Below are 14,230 nucleotides of genomic sequence, written 5' to 3' on the forward strand. Positions count from 1 at the left end.
TTACTTGGCCAGCTAGTGAACAATGTAATTGTTCTTTAATTCAGTTAAGCTAGCCATGATAAAGTTTGTGTGTTTAGCTGCATAAAGCGCTTTGTGCGTCGCTTCCTGTATCTCATTAACTTCTAGCTTCCTCTCTTTCAACCTCTCTTTGCCAGTGTTTGTTTTGTACTAGTAAATATTCCACAATCAGGGCGTGCATGAGCTAATAATGTAAAAATAAATAAATATTTCTCCCTTTTTTAACAAGGGAAAGGCGCACATTTCATTTTAGCTCAAGTACTTATCAAGTAGTACAACACAAAGTACAAAATACATGAGCTAATAAAGTAGCCAGCAAAGTTGGCATCTTGATGAGCTACAAATACAAGGCAAATGTTGTTCCTACGAGCTGAACTGATGCAACGAACTGTCTTGCTGCTAAAATAAAAGATCTACAATTTCAGGATCTTTGTACTAGACTGATGAACCAAGCAAACACATGAATCTCGATAATCCCTCAAATGGTTTCTGCTATTTTCATACACTCACCATCTATACTATTGATAGCTAAACCCCCTCAAAAAGGTAAGAACAAAATGTTGTTGAGTGCTGGATGTCCAGAGCAAAGACATGATGTGACTACCTACCTGTAATTAGCACACAGCTATGTTATAGGCCTTCAGTAGTTTCAGCTGTTCCTCGACTTCAAGTCATTTTGTTATGCTACTAGTACTAGCACTATTCTTTTGAGAAGCAAACAAAGGCATCTTCCAATTGAGTCGATATCAACAAAACAAGCATGCCGCCTTGTACATGTCCGTGGAAACTTGGACATAATATTATTACTACAATGATCCATACCAAAATTGCCACGAGAACATAGCAGGCAGATATATATCTCTTCAAAATCACTTCTGCAATAAAAAAGAGTTCATGACATTTGCTTAAATAATACAAATAAGTAACACCAAACAGTCATATAGTGCCTCCACAGTAAAAACAGGGAATCTTGGGGCCTACTTATGCTGGTTTCGATACGGCTACAGAGTTAAGCAACCAGAATTACGGTTGATAGTAATACACAAGTGGTGCATACTAGAGTACTAAAGTTTCATCCACCAGATGCCATTCAAAGATCATAATTAAACTGTCATACAGAAAACTCATATAGTAAAGGCAGAAGGCAATAGAAAGTCCAGACAAGTGAATCTAGGTCGGATGATGCACAGCCTTGTGCAATGATGCACACTGGACAACTTAATGGCTTCAGCAGCAAATTCATACTGAAAATTTTGGAGACCACTTCATCAATAGCCGCCAAGACCAATTTTCTTCATAAGGGCATTTGAACACTTGCTCGAGTACTGAACTGACTTGGCAACACACTGGGCAGCTTGCAGAGAGACCTTACCACAAGACTCGATGACCAAAGACTCTAACTTATGTGCATGTTCCTGTTCAGCCACTCCAACATCAGTAACATTATGACACATCCGAAGTGTGAGATTACTCAGGCATGGGGTGTGCGCAATGAAGCGCATCCCGGCATCAGTCACCGCATGACACAATATAAGCTCGAGTGCCTCCAGATGAGGTGAGGATGAGAGGGCCTTCATCCCCTCGTCATCAAAGAAGTTGGCGTTGTTGAGCACAAGAACACGAATTGGGCAGGACTGAATGAGCACCAGAAAACCCTCTTGTGTGAATCTTATTTCTGATGGCCAGTCAGCATCACATCCTATAAAGCTGAGGTCTATCATCTGAAGCATACGACAGTTGAGGGCTAGAGCGTAAAGGCTGTTATCAGTAAATGACGTCCTGGTCTCACAATAGTTGACATCACTCGAGTAGCGCTGCAGGTTGAGCCAAAGTGAGATGCTTTTAAGGTTGCTGCAGCTCCGAGATAATGCAATCATGTCAATGTCATTTAGAGCACAAACATACTCAAGGCAAAGTTTCTCCAATGTTTTACATTTCCCTAGGACAACACGAAGTCCTACTTCCGGCCAAGTTTCAATACGCGCCAACCTTAAATCCTTCAAACTCTCACAGCAGAAATCATACAAATCCATGCTGTGAGCATCGTACGAGGAGTCATAGACCACATCACTTGTAAGACAATCATATCTTCCTCTTTTGCCCTCAAACTCAAACTTCTGGAGCTTCATCCATCCTGAACCAAACTTTATGAAGTCATGATGATTGATTCCTTGGCAATTCTTCACTACAAGCTCTTCCAACTATCCATCCCTACCAAGGTATTCCAGCCACTCTACACTGTCAATTTTCTCGCAACCAATAAGGTGGAGAGCAGATAGACTTGTGCAACCAACTGCAATCGAGAAAAGCCCAATCGAAGTTATTTGTGGTATGGAGTTCAGCCTGAGAGAAACCAATTTCTTACAATAAGCTAAACAAGCAAGCCCAGAGTCATCGATGCATGAGCAGAAGCTTAAGGTGAGGTCAACCAGCAAGGAACAGTGAGATGAAAGCACATAAAGGCCTTTGTTGTCCAGCTGCTTTCCATGTCCAGGTATCCAACCAGAGTAATCGATTTCCACTTTCCGCAGATTTGGGAAGCGGGCGCAGAATGATGTCAGCGCATTTGTAGCAGTGCAAAGACCGGAACCAACACGGATAGCGCCCCTTTGATTCCCCTCTATCTTGTAGAGCTGCTTTGACACAAGGGAAAGAGAATTGAGATCACTTGTCCTGGTGATCCTGTTGAGAATCTCTGTCAGCAGAGCCTCCGGTAGGTCCTCCATCGAACAAATTCAATTCAGCTGTACCAATCATCAGGAAATATATATCAAGGTTCAGAAAACAACCGAAAGAGCTTGACTCAAACTTTCAGAAAACAACCGAAAGAGCTTGACTCAAACTTATTATATATCAGAATATATCACTGATGGTAGACACTCATTACGAAGAATATGTTACTGACAAAGTTTGAGCATTTTCAGTATCCGTCCAAAACTTGTGTGTTCTTCACAAGCATGGAGATTTATTAAAGTAGCTAGCTAGCACCTTATCTGTGTCTAGATTGTTAGAAAGAAAAAATGACGCTGCAGGCAGGCCAAATCATTAAATTAAACTAGCTACTGATGAACTTTGAGCACTTGTATGATATAATATCAGAAAACAACCGAAAGAGCTGGACTCAAACTTCAATGATATAATATCAGAATAATGCATGCATGTGAAGATAGATGGAGAAACACTGGTGACAGACACTCATTACGAAGAATTCCAACTACTGATGAACTTTGAGCACTTTTTGCTGTATCTGTCCAAAACTTAATTGTGTGTTGTTCATAAGCATGGAGATTTATTAAAGTAGCTAGCTAGCACCTTATCTGTCTCTAGATTGTTATTAGAAAGAAAAATGACAATACGTGGCAGAGCCTGAATAATGAACTAACTAATTAAGAGAATACAAAAAGAAACGAGCTAGAATTGACGCAAGAAGACCCATGTGCTGAATCTGAACCTACAATTTACTTGGAGGCACCTAATTAATAAGATGAAAAGCAGAGGATACATGCCAATTAATATATAGTACGTACTTGTAGCTCTTGGTAGGGCAAGAAAGGAAGTAGGGAAACCAATCATTTAAATTTGCCACAGCCGATGAGTTAGTTCACAGGGTTCAGTTATTATTGATAGATAACGCCAATCTAATATATGTCCAACTAGAAATTCTACAGTAGTATTTGCTGCAACCCTAGGCTAGTACTCGATCAATTGCAAAAAAATTTACTTCCTAGTACCTAGGAGAATAGCTTTACAACATTAACGAACTTTAGGTCCAACAGGGCACGCTCAGAGAGCAGAACTCAAACTTATGATATATCAGATCAGAAAAAATAGTGCCATGTGAAGATAGACGGAGATCACACTGGCGACAGACACTCATTACGAAGAATTCCAACTGCCGATGAACTTTGAGCACTTTCTGTCCAAAACTTAATTGTGTGCTGTTCATAAGCATCGAGATTTATTGAAGTAGCTAGCTAGCACCTTATCTGTCTCTAGATTGCTAGGAAGAAAAAATGAGGCTACAGGCGTGCCACATTATCATTAAATTAAACTAGCTAGCGCCATAATTAAGAAGGAAGCAGAGCCTGAATAATGAACTAAGAGAATACAAAGAAACATGCTGAATCTGAACCAACTTGTTTGAAGGAACCTATCTAATTGACAGTAACATGAAACCCAGAGCACATATGCGAATTAATTAGTACTTGCAGCTCTTGGTTGGGCAAGAAAGAAAGCAGGGAAACCAATCATTTTGCCAGCCACAGCCGATGAGTTCATGAGTTCACAGGGCCAATCTGATAACTGTTCAACTAGAAATACTACACTAGTATTTGCTGCAACCCAGGGCAAAAAGCTTACTTACTGCCTCTATCAAGAACAAGATACTACCGGGTTTACAACATTAACTAACTAAGTTTATGGATGGATGGGGATGATACTACCGGGTTTGTTTTCCCCTATCAATCAAGAACAAGAAATCGAATCGGGAGAAAAAACCATCTACATGTGGAAACGGGGAACCTTGAGGGGCTTGATTCGGAGAAGACCGGCGATAGAGAATTAATGGACCGTAGCCGCCGCCGCTCGACCTTGCCGGAGGAGGAGAGAGTGTAGTAAACCCTAGCTAGTCTCGCATTTCTAGTTGGTCTCTGTAATTTCCAGCGGAGGAAGATGTGGGCTGCAGCGGCGCCACGCTCACATGGCCCAGCCAGGAACCTTGTGCTGCGGGCCGACGGCCGCTATTTTCGGCCTTCTGGACATTTTTTCTTTAAGTTCTTAAAAAAGACATTTTTTCTTTATGAAAAACACAGGGAAAAATATCTAAAGTTGCTAGAAAACAATCTAAAAGTAAGAGAACAATGTAGAAAATATATAAAATGTCCAGGAAATTTTAAAAAGGTTCGTGGTCGGATTTTATTTGTTCGGAATTTCATAACATTTTCAATTTTTGTTTCACATACTCAAAAAATGTTCACGGCTTCAAAAATTGTTTGCAATTTCGTAAATGTTTACAACTTCAAAAAATTTGCTTGCGCATTTTTTTTTAAAAATCACACATTCAAAGAATGTCCATGCTTTAAAAAATTATTTTGAGTTTTCAAAAAATGTTCCCTGTTTTTAACATTTCTTCACAAATTCAAATATGTTGGCACTTTTTCAAGAAATACACTTTTAAAAAAATATTTCTCAATTTGTTTTAAAATTGACCGGTGCAATAACTCATTCCGGTTCGCTATATTTGGCAGGGTCTGATTCGCTACAGTGACTGATTCCAGTTTGCTATAATGGCACAGTTTGATGTTGTGGCTCCGGTTTGTTCAATAAGATATGCGCTGCCTTACAATCAACAACGCTAGTCAGCTCCAGTGCCTAGGAACACACATTCACCAGCGGCTCGTTACCAAGTCAATTCCCCGCCAGCACGCTACGCTTTTTTGTGATTTTTTTTTTCGTCCCACGGTATCGCTTGATGTGATGCCACCCAATGGGTAGATAACTTGGATAATCAAGATATGAGGAGATGAAGATTTATCTTGATGTTTACTTCCTGATAAGAAACCTAATCACCATTGAAGAGGTGTTGCTAACGACGAAGTTCCTCGGGCTCACATTCTTCTCCTTGAGCCTCCACCACAAATTTGGTTCTCAACCATTATGTTTGGCTTCTTCCTCCAATCTGAAGATGGCAGATTTCGACATGAAACTTCATGGTGCCCCCATGTGTGTGTTTTTCGGTAAGTAAGGACAATCCTTATGGACTAGTGTTTGTATTGAATTATACTTGAAGGTTTATCCATAGACAATGCTTGCAGACCATATCTTGGATTCTGTTGGAATTTTGCTAGTAGGCCTTTGACCCAAAGCCCAACTAAAATTCTAAAATTCTCTTGGCCCATTCATGCACACATGTGAGTGGAGTGAGTGAGGCTAAAGTTTAGTCCCACCTCATAAGTTGAGAGAGAGTTGCACCTCTTTATAAGGTGAGCTCTTCTACCACTTGTATGAGCATGAGAAGAGAAGACCTACACGCGCGCTCCTCCTCCTCGCCACGCCACGCCTCGTCACGACGCGCCGCGGGTTGCGGGATTGAGCCGAGCCGAGGACAGAGCTATGCACGTTGTCTATATTTTTGCTGCACGGGAAAAATTAATGAGTCATTAATTAATAATTAACGGATGCGTTAATTACTGAACCGTTTCCGATTCTTTTGGATCGTGACGACTCGGACGTGGGGTTTACTCCCACGACCTACCCGGCCCGCACTATATAGTCAGGCAGACGTCTACCCTAGCCGCCGCCGCTTCGTATGATTTCTCACCACCGTTCCAGATCATTGCGCCGCCAAGCAAGTCTTCTCCATCCCTTCTTCCGGCGTGCACCGCGAGAAGGGACAGCAGGCCTCCGGAACCCCGCCTCTCGTGATCCTGTACGGGAGAGGGGCGATCAGGTTTTTGGGGAGCGCACTCGCGCGATTGCTGGCAGCGACGACTTCGCGAACGACGACTTCTTCCCCGACCTCGGCAACCTCATCCTCGACGACATGGGCGACAACGTCAACGCCGGCGGTGCTGCACCCGCTGCACCGTATGTGATTCTATCCTTCCTGTTCGAGATCGTGGTAGAATTCATGTTTCTAGTATGTGCCCTAGATGTGATATATTCATCTGCTATGCTAGTTCGCATGATTAGTTTAATCTCTGCTGTTGTGGTCATGATTTATCTTCTGTTTATTCGGATTAAATCTCGTAGTAATTTGCTCATATTTCCAACAATCCAAAAACCTGATTATAGGCAATTTACTCCGAGTGGTTTTGTTGCGCATCTGAAGCCGCCTGCCTTTAAGGGGGCGCAATATAAGAGGTGGCGCACGAGAGCAGTCTACTGGTTTCAGACCATGGGCTGCTATGATGCCACCAAGGGCAAGCCTGAGGGCGATCTTAATCCAGCACAGTTGGAAGCTTTTGAGAAGATCAATACCCTCTTTAAAGGCGCTCTTCTGAGTGTTCTTGATGACTCCATTGTGGATTCGTATATGTCATTTGACAACGGCAAGGACATGTGGGTTGGGCTCGAGGCCAAGTTTGGTGCCTCGGACGCCGGCAGCGAGTTGTACGTCATGGAGCAATTCTATGACTACAAGATGACTGATGAGCGCCCTGTTGTACAGCAGGCTCATGAGATACAGTCGCTCGTAAAAGAACTTGAGTACTTCAAGTGTGTGTTGCCGGACAAATTTGTTGCCGGAGGCATCATTGCCAAGCTTCCACCTTCGTGGAACAATTTTGCTACTTCCCTGAAACACAAGAGACAGGAGTTTTCCGTTGCGGATCTTATTGATACTCTTGATGTTGAAGAGAAGGCGAGAGCAAAGGACACACGTGCTCGAGTTGCTGAGGGAGGTTCTAGTGCCCACATGGTACAGAAGAAGAACTTCCAACCCAACAAGTTCAAAAACAACAAGAACAAAACTCAGGGCAAAGGCAAGTTTGATAAAAAGAACAAGCCATCACATTCTACCAACTTCAAGAAGAATTCTCATAAGAAGGGGAAGGGACTTTGCCATGTCTGCGGTGATCCTAATCACTGGGCTCCGAAGTGTCCTAACCGCTTTGAGAAGCGCGAACATGAGAAGAGCGGCAAGTCCGCTAATGTTGTCATCGGTGATACTGATATGAAGGAATCAGGGTACGATATTTTTCCTACCATCCTTTCAGTATTTCAATCCCCTGATTGGTTAATTGACACCGGTGCCAATGTACATGTTTGTGCTGACGCCTCCATGTTTTTTTCTTACCAGGCAACAGGGACTTCACTCGTGCTGATGGGGAACGGGTCACATGCCATCGTTCGAGGTGTTGGTACGGTCGATCTGAAGTTTACTTCGGGGAAGACTGTGTGTCTGAAGAACGTTCATCATGTGCCGTCCATCAATAAAAATCTCGTTAGCGGTTCTCGTTTATGTCGAGATGGTTTTAAGTTGGTTTTCGAATCCAATAAAGTTGTAATTTCTAAGTGTGGACAATTTGTTGGAAAAAGCGATGAGTGCGGAGGCTTGTTCCGCCTATCTTTGTCAGATATTTGCACTAAAGTTATTAATAATGTTTGCCACAATAATGAGTCTGATATTTGGCATTCACGACTTTGTCATATTAACTTTGGTTGCATGACGCGGCTAGCCAATATGAATTTAATTCCGAAAATCTCTACTGTCAAAGGCTCCAAGTGCCAAGTATGTGTGCAAGCTAAGCAACCTCGCAAGTCTCATAAGACTGCAGAGGCAAGAGACTTGGCGCCACTAGAGCTTATACATTCTGATCTTTGTGAGATGAATGGCGTTTTGACAAAAGGTGGAAAGAGATACTTCATGACGTTGATTGATGACTCCACTAGATATTGTTATGTGTATCTTCTGAAATCAAAAGATGAGGCTTTGACTTTCTTTAAAAACTATAAAGCTGAGGCAGAGAACCAACTTGATCGAAAAATTAAACGGTTTAGGTCTGATCGTGGTGGAGAGTATTTTTCCAATGAATTTGATCTGTTTTGTGCGGAACATGGTATAATCCATGAGAGGACGCCTCCCTACTCACCCCAGTCAAATGGGGTAGCCGAAAAAAAGAACCGAACTCTAACTGATATGGTTAACACCATGTTAGACACTTCGGGTCTATCCAAGGAATGGTGGGGGGAGGCGCTAATGACTGCATGTCATGTCCTAAACCGAGTTCCCACAAAGCATAAGACCATGACTCCATTTGAGGAATGGGAAAGGAAAAGGTTGAAACTCTCTTACCTACGTACTTGGGGTTGTTTGGCGAGAGTCAATATACCAATTCCCAAGAACCGCAAGCTTGGACCAAAAACCGTGGATTGTGTTCTTCTGGGCTATGATTTTCATAGCATCGGCTATAGATTTTTGATAATAAAATCTGAGGTATCCGACATGCATGTTGGTACGATTATGGAATCAAATGATGCAACTTTCTTTGAGGACATATTTCCTATGAAGGATATGTCGAGTTCATCAAATCAGGAGATACCTACTCCATCTAGTGAGGAATTCACTGTAATTCCTGAACCCACCATTGCGATGGAACACGTTGAGAATCCTGTTGAGGGTGACAATGGAACTCCTGTGAGGAGTAAGAGACAGAGGACTGCAAAGTCTTTTAGTGATGATTTCATTGTGTACCTCGTGGATGACACACCCAGGACTATTTCAGAAGCCTATGCATCTCCTGATGCTGACTACTGGAAGGAAGCTGTACGTAGCGAGATGGATTCCATCTTAGCTAACGGTACCTGGGAGATCACTGACCGTCCTTATGGGTGCAAACCTGTAGGATGTAAGTGGGTGTTCAAGAAGAAGCTTAGACCTGATGGTACGATTGAAAAGTACAAGGCACGGCTTGTGGCCAAGGGTTATACCCAGAAAGAAGGTGAAGACTTCTTTGATACTTACTCACCTGCGGCTAGACTGACCACAATTCGGGTGCTACTATCACTGGCTGCCTCACATGATCTTCTCGTTCATCAAATGGACGTTAAGACGGCTTTCCTCAATGGAGAGTTGAAGGAGGAAATTTACATGGATCAGCCAGATGGTTTTGTAGTACCTGGTCAGGAAGGAAAGGTGTGCAAGTTATTAAAGTCTTTATATGGCCTTAAACAAGCTCCTAAGGGCATCTCTAGCCGCGCCCCCAGGAAGGCCTCCCCAGGCGATTTTTTCGCGCCGGCGCCGAAAAAACGGCCCAGTCGCGCCGCCAGGAGCCCGATTTTCGCCGGCTTGGGCCAAAAACAGCGCCGGCGGACCCAGGCCGAACCCGGCACGCTGGGGGGCGTCCGGGGGCGCCGGGGCGAGCTGTTTTGGCGCGAAAAAGACGCGGGCCAGCCGCGTCAGCGACTCGGCGCCTCGTCTTCCCCCAACGGCCTCGGTTCCCGCAGGGAATCAATGGCAAGGCTGCCGCCGGTCAGCCTTGCCATTGATTCCTCACGGGCGGCGCGTTCACGGGACGGCGCGCCGATGCCTCCACTCCCTCGCACGCGTACACACGGGCGCGGCCCGGCTATAAAAGCCGGCGGCCTCCACTCACCTGCGCCCACACCAGCCCCGCCCCTCGCCGCCGTCCAGCCCTTCCTCTCCCTACCTCTCCCCGAGCGCCGCCGCCCAGCCCCTCCCTCTACCTCTCCCGAGCCCGCCCAGCCCCGCCTTCGCCATGGCAGAACGCTTCCCCGGAGATACGGCGGCGGCCAACGGCTTCGGCGGCCGTTCGCTCCGCAAACAGGAGTCCTGACTCCTGTTCCAGGCGAACATCCCGGCGCCGCCGGACATGCGCGCCGGGCCGACGGGGTGGAGACTCAGCCCCAGGGGAGTGCCCATTCCCCCGTTGCCCGACGCCGTGGCGGACCCGGGGTACTTCGCCGAGGAGGTCGAGATCGTGCGCGCGTCCCTCACCGACGCCGAGCTCTCCCTTCCCCAGTATGCCGCCGACAACCACGCGGCCTGGGCGGCGTATTTCGAGCGCCGCCAACAGCAGCGCTTGGCGTCCACCAACGGCGCGCCGGTGGTCGGCAGCCGGCAGAACAGCGAGGGACGCTACCTCTGGTGGGGCGTCCCCGGCCGCACACTCGAGGGCGTGCTCACGTACCTCGAGGGCGGCAACGACCCGCCATTGGCGTACCCCCCGGCGAGGGTGGCCGCCCCGGCGCAGCACCGACGCGCCGGGCCATGGGCTCCAAGGAGGTTCGGTGCCTCCTCTTCTTCCTCCTCCTCATCCCGTTCTTCCTCACACTCCTCCGGCTCTCTGGCGCTGCTCGGCTCCGGCTCTCCGGCGCTGCTCGGCGTCAAGGCCGAGCCCGCGGCGGAGACGCCGCTCGGCCGGCGCAGTCGCAGCGCCGGCATCGTCATCAACGAGGGCGGCCGGCGCGCCCCTCGTCGGCTCCTCCGTGCTTCGTCAAGCCAAAGACGGAGCCGGGGCTGGCGCCGGTGAAGACGGAGCCGGGGCTGGCGCCGGTGAAGGCCGAGTTCGACGACAACGGCGACGCCGCCCTCGAATGGGCGCGCCAAGACTCCATTGCGATGGAGAAGGAGAAGGAGCGCCAGCGCGCCGCCCTACGCCGCTTCGAGGAGCGCCGACGCGGCCGCGAGGAAGGCGGGGTCGTCGTCTTGTGCGACAGCGACAACGACGACTACGCGCCACCGCCTTTTCGCCATGGCGACACCGGGGAGGGGTCCAGCAGGGGCGCCCGCGTCAAGGAGGAGAAGAAGGCCGACGACGACGATGGCGGCGACGGCGGCGACGACTTCAGCCCCTTTCTCTTTTTTTAGATTAGGTTCATGTAATGTTTGGCCGAATTTCGCCGAAATTTGTAATGTTTGGCCGAAATTTAACTAGTTTTTATCATAACTTCACCGAACGGTTCTGTTTTTTTTAAGATATGCTCCTGGGGGCCGACGGCTGGGGACCGACTCGCCCCCAGTGCAATTTTTTTCGCCGGCTCACCCCCAGGCGGCGCTTTTGGACGTCCCCTGGGGGGCCAACGGCTGGAGATGCCCTAAGGAGTGGCATGAGAAGTTCGAAAGAACATTAACTGCTGCCGGCTTTGTAGTAAACGATGGTGACAAGTGCGTGTACTATCGCTATGGTGGGGGCGAAGGAGTTATTCTTTGTCTGTATGTCGACGACATATTGATCTTTGGAACCAAACTTGATTTAATCAAGGAGGTTAAGGATTTCTTATCTCGCTGTTTTGAGATGAAGGATCTAGGAGTAGCTGATGTTATCTTAAACATCAAGCTGTTGAGAGATGAGAATGATGAGATCACACTGCTTCAGTCTCATTATGTGGAAAAGGTCTTGAGTCGTTTTGGGTATAGGACTGCACGCCTTCTCCAACTCCATATGATGCTAGTGTGTTGCTTCGAAAGAATCGACGGATTGCAAGAGATCAACTGAGGTATTCTCAGATTATTGGCTTGCTTATGTATTTGGCGAGTGCCACGAGGCCTGACATCTCTTTTGCTGTGAGCAAGCTGAGTCGGTTTGTGTCAAAACCGGGAGATGATCATTGGCATGCGCTTGAGAGAGTTATGCGCTATTTGAAAGGCACCGCGAGCTATGGGATTCACTACACCGGGTATCCAAGGGTACTGGAGGGTTATAGTGACTCAAACTGGATATCTGGTGCTGATGAGATTAAGGCCACAAGTGGTTATGTTTTTACACTTGGTGGTGGCGCTGTTTCCTGGAAGTCTTGCAAGCAGACCATCTTAACGAGGTCAACTATGGAAGCAGAACTCACAGCATTAGACACTGCCACTGTTGAAGCAGAGTGGCTTCGTGAACTCTTGATGGACTTACCTATGGTTGAAAAACCAATACCCCCTATCCTGATGAACTGTGATAATCAAACTGTGATCGTCAAGATAAACAGTTCTAAGGACAATATGAAGTCCTCAAGGCATGTGAAGAGGAGACTAAAATCTGTCAGAAAATTGAGGAACTCCGGAATTATTACATTGGATTATATCCAAACGTCGAAAAACTTGGCAGATCCCTTCACAAAGGGTCTATCACGTAATGTGATAGATAATGCATCAATGGAGATGGGTTTGAGACCCACGGCATGAGTTGTCCATAGTGGTAACCCACTCTATGTGATCGGAGATCCCGTGAAGTAGAAGTGGGAGACAAGCTGTTGGTCAGCTGGGAGGAGAGTATCCCTATATTAATTATCCCACTCCGTGAAGATACAATACTCTCTTGATCTGGCAGGTTGATACTTATCTTAATGTGTTTCAAGTGGCTTATTCGGGTAAGCAGAGATGTTGTCCTGCAGAACATCTTCTGAGGAACACACCTATATGAATTTGACTGTTAATGTCGCAGTCTGTGAGAATTGGGTGTTCTCTAATAAATTCATGAAAGGCCCTGGAGTATGACGTATACGCTCCACCCGCGGGGAAGCCTTGCGGCAGCCCAGTATCGGTCAAGAATTTTTGTGAAACTAGTTTCACTGAAAACTTATAGTTCAAGGCATAGTCCACTATTCAAGTTGTGATCTAGTGTAGCATAAATTTCTAAGTGGAAGTTCAACTTCACAGTCTCCACTAAGCACCGGTATATAAAACAATGTTTTGGAACTAAATGATGAGATGTGCCAATGAGACTTTGTGGGGGATTGTTGGAATTTTGCTAGTAGGCCTTTGGCCCAAAGCCCAACTAAAATTCTGAAATTCTCTTGGCCCATTCATGCACACATGTGAGTGGAGTGAGTGAGGCTAAAGTTTAGTCCCACCTCATAAGTTGAGAGAGAGTTGCACCTCTTTATAAGGTGAGCTCTTCTACCACTTGTATGAGCATGAGAAGAGGAGACCTACACGCGCGCTCCTCCTCCTCGCCACGCCACGCCTCGTCACGACGCGCCGCGGGTTGCGGGATTGAGCCGAGCCGAGGACAGAGCTATGCACGTTGTCTACATTTTTGCTGCACGGGAAAAATTAATGAGTCATTCATTAATAATTAACGGACGCGTTAATTACTAAACCCTTTCCGATTCTTTTGGATCGTGACGACTCGGACGTGGGGTTTACTCCCACGACCTACCCCGCCCGTACTATATAGTCAGGCAGACGTCTACCCTAGCCGCCGCCGCTTTGTATGGTTTCTCACCACTGTTCCAGATCATTGCGCCGCCAAGCAAGTCTTCTCCATCCCTTCTTCCGGCGTGCACCGCGAGAAGGGACAGCAGGCCTCCGGAACCCCGCCTCTCGTGATCCTGTACGGGAGAGGGGCGATTAGGTTTTTGGGGAGCGCACTCGCGCGACTGCTGACAGCGACGACTTCGCGAACGACGACTTCTTCCCCGACCTCGGCAACCTCATCCTCGACGACATGGGCGACAACGTCAACGCCGGCGGTGCTGCACCCGCTGCACCGTATGTGATTCTATCCTTCCTGTTCGAGATCGTGGTAGAATTCATGTTTCTAGTATGTGCCCTAGATGTGATATATTCATCTGCTATGCTAGTTCGCATGATTAGTTTAATCTCTGCTGTTGTGGTCATGATTTATCTTCTGTTTATTCGGATTAAATCTCGTAGTAATTCTCATATTTCCAACAGATTCAAGGTTGAAAGAAGAGGAAAATAAAAGAAGATGGAGTCCTTGTGTGCGACTCAAAGGTTGTCTTGCTCTAGCTTGTGAGTTAA

At 46.7% G+C, this 14,230-nt stretch overlaps 2 pseudogenes; one reads left to right on the top strand and one right to left on the bottom strand.

Moving 5' to 3' along the window:
* Positions 1–14,230, top strand: part of LOC125532491 — a 145,950-nt pseudogene that overhangs the window by 112,302 nt on the left and 19,418 nt on the right.
* Positions 1,077–2,748, bottom strand: LOC125541628 (annotated as a pseudogene).

Source organism: Triticum urartu, chromosome 1 (assembly GCF_003073215.2).
Source record: "Triticum urartu cultivar G1812 chromosome 1, Tu2.1, whole genome shotgun sequence".
In the NCBI taxonomy this organism is placed as follows: domain Eukaryota; kingdom Viridiplantae; phylum Streptophyta; class Magnoliopsida; order Poales; family Poaceae; genus Triticum; species Triticum urartu.